At 37.9% G+C, this 23,960-nt stretch overlaps 1 protein-coding gene across 7 annotated transcripts in view; it reads left to right on the top strand.

The window, feature by feature from the left end:
* The window catches only part of USP6NL (USP6 N-terminal like), a 154,155-nt gene that overhangs the window by 57,837 nt on the left and 72,358 nt on the right, over positions 1-23,960 (top strand). For 2 of the 7 annotated variants that reach the window (XM_057731102.1, XM_057731097.1), the window contains exon 4: positions 21,147-21,301. The exons of 4 other annotated variants lie outside the window; for them this stretch is intronic. The gene's annotated coding sequence lies outside the window, so the exon portion shown is untranslated. Of the gene's footprint in view, positions 1-16,526; positions 16,755-21,146; positions 21,302-23,960 lie in introns of those variants that run through there. One more of the 7 variants, XM_057731099.1, reaches the window with a different exon arrangement.

Here is a 23,960-nt window from a genome sequence, read left to right as displayed (position 1 = left end):
CAGGATTCAACTAGTGACTATTGTTATGGAGGAGAATGTGACATATGAGGTTTGCATAATGTATTGTACTTTTTTATAATAAAACATTTTATTTTTCTTTTATTTGTATAGAATTATTATCCTTAGTGTGGAAAACTTGGACAACAGAACACACAAGGGAACATTTAAAAAAAAAAAGAAAAAAGCTCTGTAATTTCCTTATTCAGGGAAGATCTCTATTAATATTTTATAGGCTGTCATTCAGTCTTTTTGCCATGTGTGAATACTACTTGCTCTATATCAATAGACTCAGTGTTAAATCCTTAAAACAACCTTACATGGTGGGTGGTGTCTCAGTCTTCCCTTATTGGAAAGGAGGTTGAGAGAGGTTAAGATCAAATCGCTGGTCAGTGGTGGGGCTGACATTTGTGATCAGGAATGAGAAGGGGCTCCTCTCCCCACCCAGTTGGAAGTATTCATCTCTCTCCATAATCAGTTTGCAATAACCTGTGTTTATAAGAATTTTGGTTAAGATTTAAGTTGTACTTTGTATTGTTTAAGAAAGCAAAGTAGATTTGGGCTTAATGCACTGTATTTCCATATATTATTGTAGCATACATGTTGCTTAGGTGATATGCATGTTTGGAGCTCCATAAATATTAAACGCTAATAATTGAGGTCAAAATGAGACTTTGTATTACTCCATTGTGATCCTAACTCTCTAAGCTGTAGAAAATCTGACTGTGGTGCTTGGAATACACTGTGTTCACTTTGGATGTTGAATTACTGAGTAGTTTGGGAAATGATCTTAAAGTTCCTGTTTTATTGTACTCAAAAAATGACTAAATCAGTCATATCCTTATTTTTATGATGTTTTTGAAATTGTAATTTCCATGATCATGTGTTCTTAAGATAAGAAGTTATTGTTTGGGTCAGTAAATGTTGCCTTTAATTTAAACATCCTAAAGCATTTACAGATTTGTTTATAATCTTCAGAAACTCCCTGAAAAACTAGTTTGTATATTGTACTGTGTATACTGCCTATACAGTATCTTTAGGTACATGCACACACATAAACCTGTTTTCTTAAGGGGACTTACTTTTTAAAAAAAAATTTGTTTTTTTATTTATTCTGGCTATGCTGGGTCTTAGTCGAGGCACTCAGGATCTTTGCTGCAGCATGTGGCGTCTAGTTCCTGGACCAGGGATCAAACCCAGGCCGCCTGCGTTGGGAGCACGGAGTCTTACCCACTGGACCACGAGGGAAGTCCCTTAAGGGGACTTAGCTTCATTACACTATTATACTTGGACCTTTAGCTTGGGGAATTTGGCAGCCTCTTAATTCAGATATTTTGAAAATTGTACTCTCATGATTATAAGTATATAATGAAGCCTGACTTAATGGTTTGTATTGCTTTTTTATGATTTTTTTCAGAAGTAGGTTAAAAAAAGTTAGGTTAGTAGTTGACCTGAATATATCATCTAGACAGTTACAAAACATGTACCAATATTAAGCAAAATAAGCTATGGTTAATTGTAGACATTACACTTTGAATTTAGACATTGTTAAAAAAAATCCAGAAGAAATTTATTGTATTTGCTCTGTATTTATAACACAGGAGGGTGGATCTGTTTGAGTTCTTTAGATATTTATATGTAACTTTAGTATGCTGTAACTTTCAACTTGATTAGGGTTAAGTGGCTATAGTTTATATAAAGTTAATGAGGTGAATTAGATGTGATAATCTGTAGAGATGTGGAGTTGTTACAGAGCTGGGTATGTTTGGGGAAGAAGTACAGTGTGCCTTGATTATGGAGTCCGTGGATAGGCAGTGGTTTGAGATGTGTTTGGGATTCCACAACCACAGACCAGGACCAGACTGTCAAGGATTGTTTTAGATACATTGGGATTTATCCTGTAGATATCCAGTGTAGGCATCCAGAAAGCTTCAGGATAGGAGTTTAACGTCTAGGTAGTACAGAGTGGAGGGACGTAGGTAGAGGATTCATCATTTTGGGAATGGGTGTGATCACTCATGGGAGAACTTGATGACAGAGGGAGTGAAGACAAGGAGAGAGGCCCAAGGGAACCGTGTTGGTAAAGGAGACCCTGAGGTGGTGGTGATCCTCTGTACGTGGGCACTAGTGCTTATCCCTGTGGAAGAGGAATTTAGTCAGGGGCAGTGGAAGAGGCTAGGGTTTCAGAGTGTTTTTGGTGGCTCATCTGACCTCTTACTCCCCAGTAGTCTCTAGCCAACTTTACACCTGCTTTGCTTATACCCATGCAGCTAGATGTGGCTGGAGAATACACCACCTCTGACTAGTTGTACTTTAAATGCTTGATCATGAACTTTAGGTGGGCTTTTAACGCTGCTTGGCAGTCATAACTATATTATCCTACATCATTCGTATCGGTGACTATCTCATTTCCCCTGCCTTTCTCAAACTTTCAACATCTCTTTCCTATATCCATTCTCAGCTGATTATCTCCTTTTTTAACTGAGAAACTTGAAGCAAACTGCTTCAGTGGGCTTAACAGACTAACACTGTCAGTTACCTCCATCACATCAGCTGAACGCATGGACTCTGCCTGTTCCTGCTACACGTGAGCTGTCTGCTCCCATGTAAGCCTAGCCCCTCTCCTTGTGCACTGGATTCTCTCTCCTCATAAACACTGCTCACTTGACTCTCTGTTCTTTCTCGTCCTCAGTTTTTTTCCTCTAACGCATCTTTTCCATCCTTATACCATGTGCTGTTATTTCTCTCATCACATGAAAAAATACTTCATTTGACTCTACTCCTCTTGCCAGCAACTGTTCCATTTTTCTCTTCCCTTTTAGAATAAATCTCCTCCAAGAAGTTGTCTGTACTCACTGTTCTTCAGTTTCTCCTCTTCCATTTTTCTTTTAAATTCACTTTAGTCAGACTTTCAGCCCCATGACTTCAATTTAACATTGGCAGAAAGTCAATTCAAAATTTGCCTTTAAAATCATGTCTTATTTGAAGTAGAATATTATTCACACCACTCTAATTTCCTTTGCTAAGTGTAATATATTTAGAGAAATGTGTAGACTTTACCATCCATCCATAGTTGCTATGGTTATATCATAAAGAGGTATTAAAAATGGTAACAGATTTTAATTGCTGTTGTATTATGTTGAGTATCATACTTGCTGGCTTTGTAGTATTGGGCTCCATATGTCTTTTTTGGTGACTATTCTTTATTCTTTCCTACTTCTAAGAAGTTGTCTAGTTTTGACCAAGCAGATGGTTTCAAGTTTCTCTCTAATATGTTGAATGAAATTGTGAATGAAAAACTGAGCCTAGTGAGCTTGAAGACAATTAGAATGCAGAAAGTTTAGTGTAGAAGGACAACAAGATATTCGGCAGAGTTAATCTGGTATATAATTAGTGATATCCATAACTGACAAAGAGTTGTATGCTTTAGCTTTAGTAATCTGTTAAAAGTTCTTTTGAGGATATGGAGTTGCTCTCAATTCTTTTAAAATTCTCTAATTATGACCTCCAAGGCCGTCTTCTTTCCTCCAAGAATTATAAAAAATTGAGGTCCTCAGTTGCTGGTACCTCTGAAATTGAGAGCCAGATTAATTGGCTCAAGAATATTGAATATGAATACTTTGTTGTTAGAGAGAGGCCTGGAGAAATCTAAGACCGCCTGGCCTTCTCTGCATTAAAATTTCCTCCTATTAGTTTGAATTGTTCTGTTTTTCCTTTTATCAACTTTTGCTTTATATATTTTGAAGCATACTTATGTTTTCCACATGAATTGATTCTTTTGTTGCTATGAAATGTAACTTTTTATCTCTAGTAATTATTGTTGTCTAAATCTACTTTATCTAATCTAAGTACAGTGATATAAACTTTTCCCGTTTTTTTAACTTTCAACATTTGTGTCCTTATATTTAAGATGTAGTTCTTCTAAGTAGTATATATCTATATGTTTACATTTATTCTGATTTTTATCTTTTAATTGGAGTGTTCAGTCTGCTTGCATATATTACTGTTGTGTTTGGGTATAAATCTGATTTTCTGTCTTCCGACCTATTTTAAAAATCTTTTCTGTCATTTTTGGCCATCTTTTAGATTATTCAAGTGATTCTAATTATCCATTCTCACATTTATTTAGTTTGTTAGTTATAGATTCTTTTGCTGTTTTTGAGTGTTACCCTGGATTGCATTATTCATCCTTGACTTATTAGAATATATGATAAATTAGTGCCGTTACCCATTTCCCAGAAAAATCTAAGAACCTTAAAATACTTTAACTCCATTTATGTCTGTCTGCCTGCCTGCCTGCCTTTAGGTGTTATTCATGTTTGTTTTGATTCTACATGTATTTCAAGCCCCATCTATTTAATATCCATATATTTACCGCTTACGTTGCTCTTTATTCCTTCCTTCATGTTTGTTCTTCCATCAGGGCTCATATTCTTCTGCTTGAAGAACTTTTATTATTTTAGTGTGTGTATGTGACAATTAAGTATCTCAGTTGTTGGTCTTAGAAGTGTCTTTATTTTTGGATTCAGTATTAAAGGATGTTTAAAAGATTCCTTGAAGTTCTGAGTTGCTTGCTATTTTTTTTCAGCATTTTAAAGGTATCATTTCATTGTTTTCTGACTTTCATAGTTTCTGTTTAGAAATTTGCCATTAGTTTTTTTTTTTTTTTTTTTTTTTTTGGGCACACGGGCTTAGTTGCTCCGCGGCATGTGGGATCTTCCTGGAGCTGGGATCGAACCCGTGACCTCTGCATTGGCAGGCGGATTCTTAACCACTGCGCCACCTAGGAAGCCCCTCATTAGTTTTATTTACTGCTGATTCTTTGAAGTTTATCTGTCTTTTTCTCTGGCTGCTTTTAAGGTTTCTTTGTCTTTAGATTTCAGAAGTTTTACTCTGATGTGTCGAGGTGGTTTTTTCTTTGTATTTTTCCTGTTTGGAGGTCATGTTGCCTTTTGAATCTGTGAGTTACCATTCTTGCTTATTAGCTCTTTAAAACTGCTTCTACACCATTATCTCCATCTTTCCTTTCTGGGACTCCAATTACATATATCTTATACCATTTCCTGTGTCTCATACGCTCTTTTGTGTATTTTCCATGCTTATTTCTCTTCTTATTTCAGTCTATATATTTTCTACTGATTTGTCTTCTAGATCACAAATCCTCTCTTTTGGTGTGTCTTATATTAAGGCTATCGAGTTTTATTTCAGTGATTGTATTTTTCAGCCCTAGAGTTTTCATATGACTCTTTAAAAAAAAGGAGGCATTCCAAGTCTTTTGTGAATTATCTATCTTGTTATTGGTCTTCCTGAACATTTTAATTACAAAATAAAAAAAAAAATCTGTATCTGATACTGTAATATCTGACTTACTTTGTGGGTCTGTCTATGTTTTCTTTTTTCCTTTTCTTTTTCCTTGGTACTATTTCTTCATATGCCTGGACTTTTTTTTTTTTTTAATAGAACAGCAGCTGTTATGTGAAAAACTTGTAGAGATTTTGGGTAAACTTTTTTGCTGTTGGCAGACAGAGAAGAACAGGGTAACTTAGCTTATCATGTTTGAACTTGAGTTACAAGTCTGAACTTGTATTTATTAGGCTTTGTTTATTTCTAGTTCTCTATTAATCCTAGGGTATAGTCATTCAAGGACCTCACCAGAAAGTCTGGGGTGCCTGCCAGGTTCCTACCTTGGTGATGGGTTCTGAACTCCAGTTTTTATCTTCCCAGGATTGTGAGATTTCCAAAAACTGTTTAGCTTTTTAACTGCTGTTGCTGCTGTCTGCTTGGCTTCTCTCAGTCTGTGCTGCTTAAGAATGGGCAAATGCATTGCAGAGTTAAGCAGCCGAGATTTAGGCTGACTTCCTTTTGCTTTCTTTCTTTCTTTCTGTGGGGTTTTGGCTCTCAGGCCTTGGCTGTCTTAAATGCTGTGAGCACCAGGGTTTGTCTTCCCAGCTCTGTGAGACTATTGCCTCTCAGGAGTTTTTATGTGGGGTTGGTGGTGGTTTTACTCTTTTCTCACTGTACACTCCTCCTTCCTCTTGCTGCGTATCTTCCTTCATTCCTGCTGTCTGTAATACAGATGTGATGGCTGGAGTTCCAGCAACCATCTTTGGTCCATGAGGTGACTGTGAATAGAAGCCTTAAAGGAGATAGTGCAGAAGATTGCTTGAAGATCCTGGAATCCTGTTAACTCTAGAGTCCTCATAGCAGACCTGGATGACTTAGATCTACATTTCCCAGGCATCCAGAGGGAAATCTATGTTTTCTTTTGTTTTAGCCTTGCTATTTCAAGTTTTGTGCTGTACCCAGGCATATCTAATACTAATTAATAGAGTGAGGGTTCAGTGAACTAGTGTAAGTATACATTCACATAGCCTGGTAAGGGTCATTGACTTTCAGCCTTTTATATAGTTGTAACATATATAAAAAGACATTCACTGAGTGAGTAGTCTCATGGACAGGTTATCTGTTATATCTGGCATAGTTGCCCAAATGCCATCACTATTTCCTGCACAAAGAAACATGGAAATCCAAGTTAGAGGAGCGTTACTATAGGGAAAGACTTGAATCCAGGTGCTGTTAGTTATTATGCTTGGCAAGTTACTTATGACATACCTACCAAATGTTCCCAATAGACTATATGTGGGAATTACTGGACATTGTCTTGGAACAACATTTTCTTTCCATTTAACAAATATAATTCCATGAACAAAATATGGTTGCAGACTAATGTGGTAGTGGGGGAAATGCAAAAAGCAAGGGATGATTGAAAAAAATATTCAGAAATTAGTGAGAAATTACATGTGAGGGGTGAAAAAAGAAATGTTAAAAATGACACTAAGCTTTTGTACTTAAGGTCTGTCATGGTGATGCTATTGGTGGAAATAGGTAAATTAGGAAGTGTTCCTTGCAAGAAAAAAAATATTTCATTACTTAAAGTTAAGAATATGTTTAATCAGCATGCTTCCTCTTGGTGTGTCTGAATTCTCTGCATAATGTGAAGTGTATTACACCAATATAAAAGAATTTCTTTATCTTATTCCTACCCTAAAGGATATTACCATACATTAGCAAACCTTTGGTTGCTGTTGTACCCTTATATATTCCATTGTATGCTCCCTGGCTGCCCCTATCCATAGATGGTATTTCAGGAACTAGTCTTAAAACTATTTACAATTCTAATGTAGGTGGTAAAACTATTACCCCATTGAAAACAGGAATTCAGCATAAAGCAGCATTATTTCCTTATTTTGACAAAGATTATAATTAGCATTTTAGGATTTACGGTAGTATCTGTTCACATTTTTGAGGTATACACTTAAGGATGACTCACTATTCCTGACTCACTTGTTCAAGCTCACTGTCATTCAAAAGCTCTTTTATTCTGCTGTTCTTTTCTGGCTTTTATTTTTTCCCCAATGAATAGAATTATTGTAGGAAGTCTCACATTGCTGAATATAACCTTTGTTTTTTTCTTAATTGGTGTGTATATGCCACGCCTCTAGGCATATTCAAGCCTTTTGCTTATGATGGCTGGCATTTTGTTGTTCAGTCTTGGCAGGAAGCACAGTAGAGTGAGAGTTGGTAGTGTGTGAGAGCCGTGAGACAGCAAGCTCTGTGGTTAATAGGGTGAGTGTATAAACACTGTATCATCTGCTTCAGTGAAAATATGCACCTATTGTTTGGGAATGTACTTTAAATTTAGTTGTACCCAACTAAAGCCTATTCCAGGAAGTACCATCATGCCTTGTAAATATTTCTGCTTAACAATTGAGCTGGCCCAGTTATTTGAAAGAATATTTGATCAAATAAATTTCCAGGGAAATAATCTGAATAGTCCTTGAGTTTGTGATAGGATCTGAACAATAGCTTAAGACTAGGTGAATAGACCTAAGCACTCCTTTATAGAACTACTTATAGATGTTAACACAGATGCACAAGATTTGGAGACAGAGGCCTAGGTGTGATTTGTGGCACCACCATCTCATGGCTGTGTAATGGCCAGCATCACCCGCTCTAAGGCTACAGTGGTTCCTCTGCCACTAGGGTTGTGATTAGGGTTAAATTAGGAGTTCTCGTTCATTCATTCAGCCATTCAGTAAGTTCGGTGAGCATCAGTTTTGTGTCAGGCACTGTACTGGTTCTGGTTTTCAGTGGAAAATAAAAGGACATGGACTGACCTTTGGTCCAGTGGAGAAGACAGAAACCAAACAAATGAAGAAACAATTTGTGGTTGTGGTACTTTCTATCAAGGAAGGTATCAAGGCGCCATAAGAGAACCACTGAAGGACGCTCCCCCTAAAGAGGTAGCTCTCAGGTTGACAAGGGAAGAGTGGCAGGAGTCAGCCAGTCAGCGTGGAGAGGAGAGCTCCAGCTGGGGGGAATGGAATATTCAATGGTCCTGAAGCAAAAAAAACAGAGGTGGGGTCAGGTGTTACTAGGAACTGAAAGAAGGCCTGTGCGTGTTGGAGCATTGCTCGCGAGTGAAGGGTGGGATAAACAGCCTTGCGTGATCTGCGAGGTGCCAGGCCCAGGGGGCGTGATTAGTGTTAGCTGCTCTCATTGTTCTTATTATGATGATCCTTTACTTTATTTTTTTTTTTTTTTTTTGGCACATGGGCTTAGTTGCTCCGTGGCATGTGGGATCTTCCTGGAGCAGGGATCGAACCCGTGTCCCCTGCATTGGCAGGCGGATTCTCAACCACTGCGCCACCTAGGAAGCCCGATCCTTTACTTTATTTAGAGATTACTTTATAGGCTGTCAGTTAAAGCCTTAAAGGAACGTAATAGCTTCCAGAGTAGATGCCATGAAGTCAGTTCATTAAACGTGTGTGTGCTGTTTAGAGAGGGCTCAGACCCTCACTCAGAGCTTGTTGGTGATTATTTTTCATACTGTTCTCATAAAGTTAGGTATTTGAGTTTTGTAACAGCCTAGAAGTAGCAAATTGGGGCATGAATTTAGAGCTTCTCCGAAAGACAGCAAGAAGTGTAATAAAAGTAAAATTTAAAGTGATTAATGATAGTTAAAAATGTGAGATGATGAAATTTTTTTTCAGATTTATTGAGGTATAGTTTACCTACAGTGATATGAATCCCTTTGAAGCATAGCTTGATGAGCTTTCATAATTACATATAGTCACATAGCCACTACCATACCCTGATATGGAAAAGTTCCATCAAGAATCCAAAAAATTCATGTTTTCTTGTGTCTCTCTGCCATGGCCACCAGCTTCAAGCAGCCACTAATCTGCTTTCTATCACTATAGTTTTGTGTTTTCTAGAATTTCATGTAAATGGAGTTGTACATTATGGGGTCTTTTGGTTTGACTTCTTTTATTCATGTTATTGAATGTATTCATAACGAATACATTCAGTAACACGTAATGTGTTCCTTTGTATCATTTTGTCGACTGAAAAAAAAAAAAGCACAACCTAAAAGTGGAGAATTATATTTTATTCAGTGGACACGCTGAGGACTTCAGCCTGGGAGACAGGCTCTTGGGTAGCTCTGAAGGGATCATTCCAAAGAGGTGAGGGAGGAGCCAGGATATGTAGGAGCTTTGCAAAAACAAACCAGGAGGTTGAACATCAAAAGATTTCTGCTAATTAAAGAAAAAACAAGCATCTCAAGTTAATGAATTTAGTGAGTCTGGGCTGATTGAAATCATTTTTTGATATGCACCCTAACTAGGTAGGGCCAGTGTCCTGGTTTTCTCCATCCTGAATCCCCTCAGGGTGCACAGTTGGGGGCAGCTGCCCTGGCTTGATGGCCACAACTTCCTGTGTTTACTGATAAGTCAGGACATTCTTTGTCCACAGTTTAGTAGTATTCCAAAGTAGACATTAACCACAATTTGTCTTTTCACCAATTTATGGACGTTTGGGTTGTTTCTCATCTGTGGCTATTATGAATAACACTTGTATGAACATTCACATAAAATTTTTTATGAATATATGCTTTCATTTTGGGTAAATACTTCTCAGGTAAATACCTAGGAGTTCGATTACTGGGTCATGTGGTAAAGTTCATGTTTAACTTTATAAGCTACTTCTTCTCTTTTCTCATGGGGCTGTACCATTCTGTATTCTCACTAGCCCTGTATGAGGGTTCTAGGTGCTCCACATCTTCCACAAACTTGGTGCTGTTCTTCTTTTTAACTTTGGCTGTGGTGGATTTCAGTGATTTTAATTTACATTTCTCTGATAACTAGTGATATTGAGCATCTTTTTATATATTTATTGGCCATTTGAATATCTTCTTTGTGAAGGTATTTGCTTGGTATTTTAAGTGCCCATTAAATGTTTTGCCTTTTTAAAAAAAACGTGCTGTTTATCTTCTTATTTAGTTGTAAGAATTCTTTTTATATTCTGGGTACAAGCCTTTTGGCAGATATTTTAAAATATTTTCTCAGTGGCTTGCATTTCGTTTTCTTAGCTATTTCTTGAAATTGAGTTTTTGATTTTGATGCTCTGTTTTAATTTTAATGAGATCCATTTTATAAGTATTTATTTTATAGTTTGTGCTTATTTTAGTTAAAAGAAATCTTTGTCTAACCCAGTGTCACAAAGTTTTTCTCATGTGTTTTCTTCTAGAAATTCCATAGTTTTTGCTCATATAGATCTGTGATTTATTTCAAGTTAATTTTTGTGTACTGTTTGAGGTAAGGGCCAAAGTTTATTAATTTCTCCCCATGTAGATCTCTAGTTATTCCAGCACCATTTCATTGGAAAGACTCTTTTCTCCGTTAAATTATTTTGACACCTTTGAGACTATGAGATTTTGCTATCATTTGTAACCATCTTCTTTCACCAAGAATTTAAGCCTGACAACAGTTCTTATTCAGATATAAACGAATCCATCTTGTATTCTTACTGGTGAGTATATATTTTGGGATGTTGAAGGAACAGTGAAGGGAACTGCTTTTCAGGGCTAATTCAAACTAATGAGGTGGTGTTTGTTGGGAATGTAGAAGTGGTGGTAACTTCTTAGAATTTGTTAAATTCTAAGGAAGAAAATTCAGTACCCAGTTAGTGGTATAGGATTATCTTTAGGAAAATGAATTAGGAAAAATATGAGTGTGAAGGCGGGCTTGCTTACATTCACAGACTCTAAACGGAGACCTGGGTAAATAAAAGAAAAATCTATGGTGGCTGCTGGTTGTAAAGAGAAAGAACAGGTAAAGGAGTTTACACAAAATGAAGTAGCTGCTTAAGGTGCTCTTTGAGTTCAAGAGCTTGAATGAAAGGTAGAAGAAAAGATTTGTAACCAGTAATCAGTGAAAAAAGAGTAGTAGGTACTTAAAAAACTAGTGTCAGGAAGGATCAAGCACAAGTGAATTGACATCTGTGAACAGTGTGGAGCATGTTAAAAACATCTCAAGAAGCATAATTTGGATCCTGAACATCAGTAATGACCACATAGGCCTGCAGTTCATGCCAGGTCATGTCATGTAAACGTGAGAGAGAGAGCATCTAAGTCCCAGACTCTTTTGCTTCCATCTGCTTTTTTGTCTTGTCTTTTTAAAAGCAAAATTATCTTCAAACAGATAAGGGAATGAACAGAAATGAGAAATAATTGAAGCCTGAGGTAGGTTAGAGGACGGTAACACCCTTTAAGTCAGGTCTTTAGGATAAGTTGAGTAATACAATCTTGAACTGCTTTGGAGTAATTGTGAATAGTCTTTTAAGGGTAATAAAACACAGAGAAGGTACCAGAAGACTGGACTCAGAGAGGAGCAAGGGTAGACTCTGGTGATTAGAAACAATTGAGTTTCATGATAATTTGAATCAGAATTCTAGCTTGGTTTTATTAAATAATGGCTTATGAGTGGGTTTAAAAGGAAATGATCTTTAGGAGCTTTTCTGGGTATAATAAGAATAAACTAATGCAACCTTTTTTGTTGTTGTCACTGAATAGACAACCTAAGGAAATGTTGGAGATAGGTTTTATTTGGGTGTTAGAAAGGTGTGTGATAAAGTCTGCTGTGATGCCACCATAGGCTAGAAGTGATAGGTCATGTAAGGCTTTTATAATTGACTGATGGATCATGTTTAAAGTAATCTGTGTCAGAGTGAAGGTCTTTGCCAGTGTGTCCTCGGGTCTTAGCTTATTCAGTAACTTTTCAGTGGCTAGGATAAAAATTCAGTTATAATCATTGGATTTATGACGGAAGGGGAAGGGTACAGAGTTGACAGAGCTCATAGGATTATGAAATGGAGATTTGCAAAGATCTTACAGGCTAGAATAGTGGACCAAAATGGGAAAAAGTGATTAAAAATGACAAAATGTCAGCTTCTACAGAGTTTGAGACAGCACCTAAGAGAAGGTTGAGAGATGTTAAGTATATGCTAAATTGGAGCCTGTGAGGTTGACCTGCTGGCCTGGTTTGGTTGCACATCAAGGACGGTTATAGAATGTCATGTGTGGCGCATTGTGAATATATCAGTGATTTATTTTGTTTAGAACTAAAAGACATTTCTAATAATAATTAGAACATTTTAAGATGGAAAGGGTTGACTTGTGAGCTTGTGAGACTTCATCTCTGGAAGCATTAAAGGTCACTGAATTTAGTGACTGCTTACTAAGAATGTTACAGAGGGAAGGTCATCATTTGGGGGAGGTTGAGCTGGATACACATTGAGGTTCCCTTTAATTCCTTTAACTTTTCTTTTCAATTTTAATTTTTACTTCAGTATCTACACAGTCAGTTTTTTTTTTAATAAATTTATTTCATTTATTTATTTAATTGGCTGTGTTGGGTCTTCGTTGCTGCACACGGGCTTTCTCTAGTTGCTGCAAGCAGGGGCTACTCTTCATTGCGGTGCACAGGCTCCTCATTGTAGTGGCTTCTCTTGTGGAGCACGGGCTCTAGGCGCGTGGGCTTCAATAGTTGTGGCACATGGGCTCAATAGTTGTGGCACATGGGCTCAATAGTTGTGGCACACGGCTTAGTTGCTCCGTGGCATGTGGAATCTTCCCAGAGTAGGGCTCAAACCTGTGTCCCCTGCATTGTCAGGCAGATTTTTAACCACTGCGTAACCTAGGAAGTCCTACACAATCAGTTTTATCAATCTTGTCTTACAGACTTTATTCATAATGCATGTCTTATGTTTATATGGCACTTAAAAGTGCTAGAATGCTTTTATGAGCCTGATTAAATGGGATGTTTGCAAGAATTCTACAGGTTGGACAGGAAATGTTTTACAATTTTTAGGCAGACCTATCTTAATGATTTAGAGTATGGCTTCTGGATTCCTGATAGTCTGGGCTCTGGCACTTGCTGTGAGACCTTTGGAAGTTCCTGAATACCTTTGTTTTCCTCATCTGTAATTTGCTGATAATAATAGTGGCTACACCGTAGGGTTGTTTGAGTTTACATATGGTCATTGCTTGAGAATATGTGCCTAGAACACTATGCTCGGCTTAGGGCAGTACCTGACGCGCTGTAGACGCTTAGTAAATGTTAGCTAACGCGCTTGTCATTAGCACCATGTACCTCTTGTACAGGTAAGGAGACTGAGGCTCACATAGGTTGTGGTCCAAGTTTACATTAATAATAAGCGGTAGAGCAGTTATTAAGAATTCTGTTGAATTGGATTAAAAAATGGAGTAAAATTAGTGGTATATGGACTAATTTGTGAAACAATATTGATTTCACTTTAATTTATAAAGACTGTTATGAAATTATTGACTGTAGATTTTAGATTTTAGGAAAGCTTGGGTTTTTGCAGGTGTTTACATATATACACATTCCAGACATAATTCAGTAGGAAGGCTTTTTCTAAAGCATATTATAAATGAAGATAACCACATTTTCCACAAGATTTATGGTGCTTGATAGTGTTTGAAAGGAAGTAAACAATTAACTTCAGTTTCTGTTGGCTTTCTAGTGTACTTGCCAGGCAGTTTGAGATTCTGATTTCTAGACGTGCTGAGATTTCTTGAGGAACATAAGTCAAACTGAAGGCATCTCCTAGAGGAAAAATCCAAATCGGCTCTCATTTATAATATTGAAGTAAACAAAAAATGATCTCACTAAAACTCTGTTCTGTCTTCAGATGATCACCTCTTAGAATTATTTCATTAAATGCTCTGTAGTTTTCTGGTCAGGTTAGAAAGTTAGTTGTATAGTAACCTCCTTGTCCGCTATAGAGTATGTGATGTGCTTTAAGAAGGATTGTTGCTTTTGCCTTGCTTCCTTGCTGGCATACACATCTCTTACGGTAAGGATTTTTGTGTTCATTTACAAGGTTGTAAACATCTTTAGGGCAGATACTGTGTTTCAATATTCTGTGTTTCTCAGTACTTGCAAATAGCTTTGCCCATAGTGAGTTTGTGAAGTTGTCAAAGCATTGATGGCTTTATTGGAAACTAAAGAACCCATTAAGTTGGCTGTATTAAAAATGGTCAAAGTAACTTGCCATTAACAGTGATCTATTGCCATTCACAGCAGATTACAGCTGTGATCTATTTGTCAGCAGGTTTATTAAAGTTATGTTCTTGAAAAAGACTGCTGTTGGCAAAACTGCAGTTGGCAAGATCAGTGTCATAAGGAAAATACAAGTTTAATGGAAAAAAATACCCTCTGAAGGGCTTTAAAGGCATTTAAAAAACATTATAAACGCAAGTCCTGTAAGAGATCCATTTCAAAAGAACCCAGATTTGTCAGCAATAAAAATCTCCTCTGCTAAGTGAATTGATCAGGAAAGTTGTAGTGTGATCTGCTGAGGCAGATTCTCCTGTCACTTTTGTTATTTGGCTTTTTGTGCTCATTTTTTAAGTATTCGAACTAGCCCTTAGTAGCATGAAATGTAATGTATTGTCCTTTGTTGAATTTTTGCAGTTCTCAGTAAAGGACTGATCCTTTTGCAGATTATTGCGGTGGATAAAGATATGTTTCTCTGGGCTTAGCTTTCTATTCATATATGGAGAAAGGAGAATATAGACACAATCTCCTCTTCCTTTGCTGACACAGGCCCCCTGCCTGCAAGGGCTGCTGGAGGTGAAGGTAATAATTGGTTTTCTTCTGGTCACGGGAAAGAAGTAGTTTTGCATTTGACCATAGTTTTTTATCTCTTTGAATTTCTGTTCTTCATTTCCTTCCTTTAGAGCAGTAACGATGCCTGGAAGGTGAAGCCATTCCATCAGGAAAAGCTGAGGTGGCTTTGCACTTGAGAGGTCTCTGGAGGCTAAGATAAGGGACTGTCTGCTTGTGCATAAGTAGCTGTGTTGGAGTAGTAGTAAATCTTCAACCTTTTCCAGAGGAAGGATTCTTCTCCTGTTAATTATCTTTACAATCGTTAAAACTTTTATGTGTATGTTTTGATAAGGTGGCACATGTGCATGGTAAACGATTCAAGGTGGCCTGAAGGTTATCCAGTGAAAGATAAGCGTCCTTTCCACTCATCTCCACCGGGACAAGCACTCTTAACTCCGTGTGTTTATGTACATCTCTGACCCCCATAGTGTGTTACACAGACTGTTCTGAATCTAGCCTTTTCCCCCTCTCTACTTACAGAATATCTTGGAGGTGAATCCAAATCAAATCAGTACAGAATATTGCTTCATGGTTTTTTAATAGCTGAATTGATGGACATTTGCATCATTTCCAGTCTTCTTTGCTGCATCGAGAAGTTGGTCATGCTTATTTACTCATAAAAGAGGAATTTGGTTTACTGTTCTAAATGCATTCTTAAATTTCAGATAATTTACTTGATGAGTTGGTAACAGTGCTTTCTAAGAAATACTTTGCCCAATGAGAAGGATGGCAGGTTGTTTTTGTAAAACGTGTTTTTATAGTCAGTCTCCTGGAGTATGGTAATCTTTCATGTGGAAATTGGCATAACTCATCAACTACTGCATTCTGGAAGAGGCTTTCTCCCACTTAATGACTTTTTAAAAGAGTTTCATTCTTTGGCTGCTCTGTAAAAAAGATGATTTAGAATCTGATTGAACCTGTGTATATATGCTTTTGGGGTAAATCGAGGGTGAGGCCTTGCAGTGGGAATGGGGTTTATAGGTTACTGACAAGAAACCTAAATGTAAATTTTCAGGATCTCCAGGTAAGTTGTTACCTGGAGCCCAGTGGCAGCTCTTTGCCCTTTTCTTTCATCAGTCAGTTGCATTTAAGGTTATTGTTTGTTTTTGTTTTTAAATTGTGAATATAATGGTGCAGGTTTCTTTGGGAAATCTACACACTGCTACTCCTGTTTTCCTCAAATATGTTATACTGATTGTCAGGAAGTTGATGTATACGTTATACAGGCACTTCATAATAATAAAGGGATATATGTTTGGATGAGATTAGACTTGTTTTTAAGATTTGTGTTTGGAGCAGAATTTACATCATTAAAAAAAGACTTATAATTACCATTGTCTTAGTCATTCAATTCTGAATGACCCAGGCAGTAATGAACGAATACCTCAGCAATAATGATATGTTAATGTATCAAAAGATGAGTTGTTGGTAAGTTTATTTCATTTTCTTTATGGCCTCAAACTAATTTTTAATCCCCAAATCTTTTCCTTTGCTTATTTTCCTGTGTACATTTAACTTTTGAACCAAGAAATTACCTTCTGTTCCAGTGGGTGAGCGCGATATTATGAAAAGAGAAGGGGAAGGAGAAATGATAAAAGTTTGAAGACCTGTCTTTGCTCCCCTACATGACTGTTGTGATAGGTGCAGTTGAAATAGCTGTACTGTCACCGTGAACTCCAACTTTTTATTAGAACGTCATGGCTTTCTCCACTTGTCCAAATGGTGAGTTTCCACCATTCTTTTAAGACCTGGGTCAGATGTTGCCTTGTAGTAAAGTCTTTTTCGGACTTTGCTTTTTTCCTGTTGGCTTCTCTGTAGCATTTTAAAAAGATACCTATTGAGGGACATTTATCACATTATTTACAGTTGATTATTTTTCTGACTTACTCAGAAAACTGATCTTTTTGAAGAATTACGTATTATCCATTTGTATTCACAGTACCGTGGCAATAAATTGTGCTCAGTAATTTTTGAATTCATACATATTGGAAGGCTTAATCCACCTCATTTTTCCAAGGGAAGGCTGGCATTTATATTCTTAATCTGACCTTCATTCACTTACATGATTGATTATTAGATATTTCAAATGGAATTTTTAGGTATCCATGGAGATAGAGCAGAGTCATTTTGATGACTGTAGATGACTTTCTTAAAAAATTGTTTCATAGCTTTTCATTTAAAACTTCATAAGAAAACTGGGGAGCAAGTCTGTTTTCCATTCAGCACACTCTTTTATTAAAAAGCTTAAAATGTATTTGGAAAATTAAAAACAGTTTTTTTCTAATATATGTCAATGTTATATCTATTTTTTAAAAAGCATATTTTATAATAAAAGTAATGTATGCCTATTGATCATTCAAAAAAATACAAGAGTGCAAAGAAGAAAAAAAAATTATTCATATTTCCTTCTTACAGAAGTTGAAAGGTTTGTTACCATCTTGGTGCATTTCGTTTCAGTCCTTTTCTGTTCATGCTGTTTTGTTTGTTTCTTGGTTGGTTGGTGGTTTAATGCTTGTTGTTGGGGTAGCTATAGGCTTCCAATGGCACAGTTCTGGTAAGATCCATCGTTTAAGACAGCTGTGGGTCACATCTAGTGGGGTGAAAAGTCCCTCATTTCAGAAGTACTTCCAAAATATTGCTAGGCTGTTTTCTTTTTGAGGCCATTAAGTTTTTTGTTTTGATTTAGTGTGTTGGTGACAGTGCGTAGGGACAGGCGCCAGCCAGGCAGCGGGGCTCCCTCTGCGGCAGGTGACCGGCTCTCACACATGGGCCGGTTCACACTCACGGCTCAGGGACCTAGCAGGCGGTTACATGCCATGGCCTTTAGGATAACTTGCTCCAGTGTTGAAACTGAAACGTTAAAAACTGACGAATGCCAAGGATGAGCAGGGGGCAAATCCTGGACAGCAAATCCTGGGGAACCTCATCTTCGAAGAGTAGACAGAAGGGAAGGAATTAATGCAGAATATTGAGAAAAAGTAGCAAGGGAGGAAGGAGAACCGAGGGAAAGGTGTACCATGTAGGCCATGAGTTTTGAGACCAAGGAGGTGTTTGGCGTTGTCCAGCACAGCTGCGCTGTCACAGGAAGGGTCCCCTCCTCTTCCAGGCCTCCCCGACTCGCCCAGCCAGCCTCAGTTGCTCTGTCTCCCTCTCGCAGCACATGGCGTGTCCTTTTCCTGCAGCCTTTGTGGGCATGTGGCGTGAGTCCCCCCTTCTCCTCTGGGCTCTGGGCTCCCAGCAGCCTTGGCCAGGCTCCCCGACCGGCTCCTTCCGTGCCGTGGTCCTGGGCACTGGGCTGGCCCTCCGTCAGTGCTGCTGAATAAACACACGGCTACATACACTGCGCCCACTTGCCCAGTTATTTGTCAGGTTTCTTCTAAGGGTAAAGCTAAGGAAACTTTATTACCTACCCTGCTGGGAACTAACAAAATGCCAAAAATGAAGAGGATTTGTTTCTTGGTTATTTGTTGAAGATAGAGTAATATTAGTGTCCTAGTCTAACTCAGCTTGAAAATGCTTTTACTTATATTTTGGTATTTGTATAAGCTAAGAATTTGTGAAGGTGTCTAATCTTTTTGTAAATTATGCACATTTATGTTCCAAGGTGATACTCAGATTGGACCGGTAGAGTGGTGTTAGCAAGTGAGTGCTGCGTGAGGCAGCTGGGCCGCCAGTGAAGCAGTGATGTGATAGATTCACTGCCCATCCCTTCAGCTTTGATGAACAGTGGCTAATTCATTTTATTAAGGTGTCTTTATCAGGGAAATACTGAAATCTTTGTACAATACTTATATACTATAAATTGCCAGTAGTAGATGTGTTGGGAATATTATTTTTTAAAGTTTTATATACTTTAGAGCTACTGAATCTTTACTCTGAAGAACATTATGTGTTGTAGTTAGAAAAAAATAGATGTGGTTGGCAGTGTTTGAAAAAAAAAAAAAGTGTAGGTTTGGTTATAGTGGATAGACAGTGTAAATGGAAGACCATGTGAGATGCCATTGGTGTGGAGCCCATGCTTTCCTGTTTCCTGCCCAGGGTCTGGCAGTTGGTAACTAGCAAAGCATTTAATAAAAAAAAAAAACAAAAAAACACTTAATTGTATCTAGTTGTGTATGAAAACAATATTTAGCTGCCTCAATTTAAGCTTTAGAAAAATTTGCTTCCTGGTTTATAATAATCAGATACTGTGAAAATGCATTTTATAGCCTTAAAACTCTATGGCAGCTTTATGGAATCAGTGGAGTGAAACCTTGAAAGCTGGATATCTGAAAGTATACAGGAATAAGTAACTTTGGAAAGTAATCATTTTCAGATCTAGGAAGACTTTTCTTTTTATTGGAGTAGGATATTCACTGTGGAAACACAACCAGAACAGAAGGTTCCAGCACTCTGGAGTCAACTAACCCACTTCCTGGTGACTATGCACCAATTTCTTGGGAACATAGACCGTATTAATTTAGACACACACATACATTTTCTCTCTCTAGCATAGTAGGCAGGTGGACACAGACTTTGGAACCTTTCAGATGTGTGTTTGAGTTGAGCTCTGATGGTAATTTAGCCTTGGACAAGTTGCTTGATCTCTATGTTTCATTTTTGTCATCTGTAAAATGTAAATGATAATGGGTCTATTTGAATATTAAATGAGATTTTCTGTGCACGTAGCACAGCACCTCATGGGTCATAAAAACTCAGCAAACAAGTGTGAGCTGTTAACAGGCAGGCTGAGCTGCTCTTCCTGAGTGGTCTTCATTTTCTCCACAGCTTTTCTGGCCCCTTTTCTCTCCAGAAACATTGGCTTCCTATTGACTGGAGGGCATTTCCTTGGCCTCTTGCCCTTGTTTAATGCTACTTGGAGGATCTCTGTTGACAGAGCCTCTTGATAAACCTTTGTTCATTTGCTTGCTGTTATATTTATTCAGAGACCATGTGGGGTGATTAAGAGCACTTTGGAGCCTCATCGCCTCGGTCTGAATGCCAGCTCTGCAACTTCAAAGCTCTGTGATCCTTGCACGTTCATTAACCTAACAATTTTCTTGTCTCTTAAATGAACGATAATGATACCTACCTCATAGTTTTGATGTGAAGACAGTAAATGAAATAATATACTTAAGACTTTTAGATTGTGCAGAGTAAGTGCTAGTTATTACTTTTGAGCCTGGCTCTTCGTTGGTACTTAATTCATCTAGACTGCTGATCAGTGACTACCCTATATGGTATAGCACTTTTGATGTTTGTTATGTAAGATAAATCTTACATGTACAAGTCACCCTAACACAACATTAATAGCACAATAACAGTAACCATGTAAAGAATGCATATCATATTAAAACACATACACATGAGATACGTATAGATCATGTTCTTAGGATTTGTTAGGTGAGGTGTGTTGTATGTTGTGAGAATTATGTGTTGTTACGTTGGAGTTCAGGGCTCTCTGTCTCTCTCTTTAATGATTGAATGAATGACAGCTTCAGTGTGATGTGAGCACTTCCATTTATTGTGTCCCAGATTGCTGGCTTTTGATGGCCTTACATTCCAGTTTGAACCTGAGGGCCATTTGGGGACCAAATACTTGCATAGCTCATACTTTTGTTTATGTATTAATGCAGTTCTTCCTGTTTACTGCTCAGTTGTTCTAGGTAATACTTAGTTCTTGTTTTTGTGTGCCATTTTGGGCACAATTTGGTTTTTGCATATTTGCATTTTTGATTTAAAGAGTGGAAAAGTTACTTTTGGGTTGAGAATAAAGCTTGCCAAACTATCTGTGGAATTCGTTATTTGCTATTAGGGTGAGCAGCCTGTGAATTCTCTTCGTATTATATCTGGTCTACAAGAATGTGCTGTAATTGCATCATTCCTTATTAACACCCATTGGGCTGAATTCAGCACAAAGTTTTATTGAAATTAATAAAACTGTACATGCTTACAATTCTGAATGAGCTGAAAGAGTTGTGAAAGTTAAGTAAATGAAGTGAATGGAACAGAATTCTTTCTGTAATCGTAGAAATTAATTGTGAAGCCATTTGATTTAGTGTCTACTAAGGGCATAAAGCATTTTAATAAACTTCATTATCTATTTGGTGATTATCCTGTCTATTTTTTTGCCAGTTTCTTGATCATTTCCTGTTACTACCCTAAAGTGCACCACTTCAAATGTGACAGAAGAGGTCATGATCACAGAGAATATTTTATGTAAATGGGTCTTGGATTCTACACAGCACCATCGGTCTCCATTTTGCACAAATAATTGACAACGTAGTGTGGTAAGATTGGAAGGCTACTGGAACCCAAAAAACACAACTGTTAAAATTCATAGGAATCACAGATTTGTTTCTACGAAAAGAAGTGTGAGGACCAGCAGAGGTGAGAAGAAGTAGAAAAAGATCACCCACTTAGACTTTAACAAATAGCGAGGTGGTTAGAAACAGGGCTTCAAAGTCACACAGCTGGACTCTGCTCTGCAGCTTCCTTCCCGCAGGACCTGAGGCACTTTGCCTCTCGGGACATCACACTCCCTGCGGGTAAGCAGGGAGGGTCACAAAGCCAACAGAGCAGGGCACGGTGAGGACGGGGTGAGATTATGCATAGCAAATGCATAGCAAATGTCTGGTACGTATCATCCCCCCACTAAACAGATTATAAAGTATCCACAAACAAGGAGTTGTTACAAACCAGTCTGTGTCATCTATGAATACTCAAGCTGCTGGAAAAACTGCTAAGGTGTAATCTTGAGTTTGCCAGCAACCGTAGGCAGATTGAAGTGCGTAAAATGACTCATATGCTTGTCTTGGTTCTAAGTATCTGTTGTTGGCAATTTTGTCATTCAACCCTGCCGCCAAATGTGGGGATTAAACTCAACATTCAACAAGTAATAATTATGTTTCTCATCAGTAGTAATGGTGTATAAACGTTGTTATATCACTTCATATCCTTCTTCTCTGTGAATCATCTGACTCATAAATGTAGGAGCTACGAGTCTGATTTTGGGAGTTCTGGGGAACCAGTAGTGATGCTCTTTCATTTTGAGAAGTGAGACAGGAGAGATTGACAGATGGAGAGCAAAATGGCTCCTCTGTTGGCTGATTGGAGGACACGGCATTAGATCTGAAGTGGAAAGGGCTTACTTACCCTTTCTTGACTTAGATTTACCCAACGGGTGACGAGCATAGCCAAGCAACCCCAGGCCTCCCATCAGGGCAGGTGCTTTCCTGCATGGAGAAGAGGTTAGAGGGCATGTGTCCAGGGGCAGGGTGGCTGGATGAGAAAGCAAGGAGCTCGGCCAGGCCCACCCCCAACTCCTTCTGCTCCCAAGAGAGGAGTGAAGAAAGAGTGAGGGAAGAGTTGAGAGAGTTGCTCTAGCTGAAAGCCCTCTGCGTAGGCTTGAAGCACGATGGGGGCACACACAGACCAGTGAGCTGGAGCTGCTGGTGAGGGAAGCAAGACCATGATGGTCTGTGAGTAGGTTGGGGAGCTAGAAAAAGGGGAAGTGTGAGGAGCATAGTTTGGAACACAGACATAACAAACAAGTCTCCGGTTTCCTTCATCTGTCAGGAGCTACATGCGTACATACATACACTTATTCATGAATGTGTTTGTTCATTCCTTAATGGGTGTGACAGTCTTGTAAATAATCAGAAGTGCTAATCAGAAATAGATTGGGACTTCTCACATCTGAGTCTTAAAATTTCAAATGCTACCTTGAAATAGGCTTAATAAAATATATGAGAAAGCTAAGAATCTTTAGCAAAAGCATATTTTTTTCCCAGTGAAGCTATATCTGGAAAATAGCTTATAAATCTAATTTTTAAAATAAGTTGATATATTGTGTTTACCTGGTTGAATAATTTACATTAGTAACTAATTTTGAGTAATTTTTTAAAAGAAATATTTAGTGAGCAGCTCCTGTGTGCCAGTCACTGTGATAGATACAAGAGATACCAAGGTGAATGAGATACTGTCTTTCATTCATGGAGGTTACAGTTTAATTGAAGTGACATGGAAATAAGTATATTCAGTAAATCGTTGTGGGTAACAGATTGTAAATACAGTAGATCTAAAGACCAGTTCTCCCAATGACCAGTTCTACCTTTATGGCAATGGGCATTCGTAAGGCAGATCTTCTAGAAAGTCTATAGTCATGATTAAATTTGAGGGGAAAAAATTATCCTCTCTGTTGTAATGAATCCTTGTCAGTAATTGTAGAACTTTAAAATTATTTTGTCTCTCATCTTTCTAGAAATCAGGAAGCAAGTAATAGAAGCCTGCCCTGAAATTGTTGTTAAAATTATGATTTAAATTATTGTATGAATTTTAGAAATATTAAATATCTACCTGATGCTGGGTGCTCTGTGTTTAAAACAGGGGATGTTTCCTGTTCTTACAGGTCTTAAAAATATATGCTTACAAACAAAACAGAACATATGGACAACTGACCAGTTATAAAATGTTAATCTTTTTATTTGTAAAAGCAAGAGAAGGACCTGGAGGATTGAGGGGGACTCAGCGAAAGGGAGGTTGAGATGGCAGTTGGGAAAGTACTACAAGGGAGCTCGTTTGAGCAGTAGATGAGAAACATGCTAACGAGGAGGACTGTGCTTCATCTCTCTTCAACCCCATTGACTCTTCCTGCTTGAAAATTGGGCTTCTGTATAAGAATTTGTTTGAAGAAATGCTCTGCACGTTTAATGAAAAATTTAAAAACGAAACATGATATGATAGAAAATGTTGATATCATGCTGCTAGTGAGATAATAGAAATATTTTGAACGGCAAGGCATAAATCGTATTTACACTGACAATTAAAACTAAAATTGAGGAGCGCTTAGGCTTATTATTCTGAACACTTTTATTGTATCAGACAGTGCATATTACCAGAGGAGTATGAAGATGTATGTGGAAGCTTGTGTGGCTCTTTTGAAGTGGA

Source organism: Hippopotamus amphibius, chromosome 4 (genome assembly GCF_030028045.1).
Source record: "Hippopotamus amphibius kiboko isolate mHipAmp2 chromosome 4, mHipAmp2.hap2, whole genome shotgun sequence".
Taxonomy (NCBI): Eukaryota; Metazoa; Chordata; class Mammalia; order Artiodactyla; family Hippopotamidae; genus Hippopotamus; species Hippopotamus amphibius.
The sequence above is the reverse complement of the archived record's forward strand: the minus strand, read 5'-3'. Positions and strand labels throughout refer to the sequence as shown.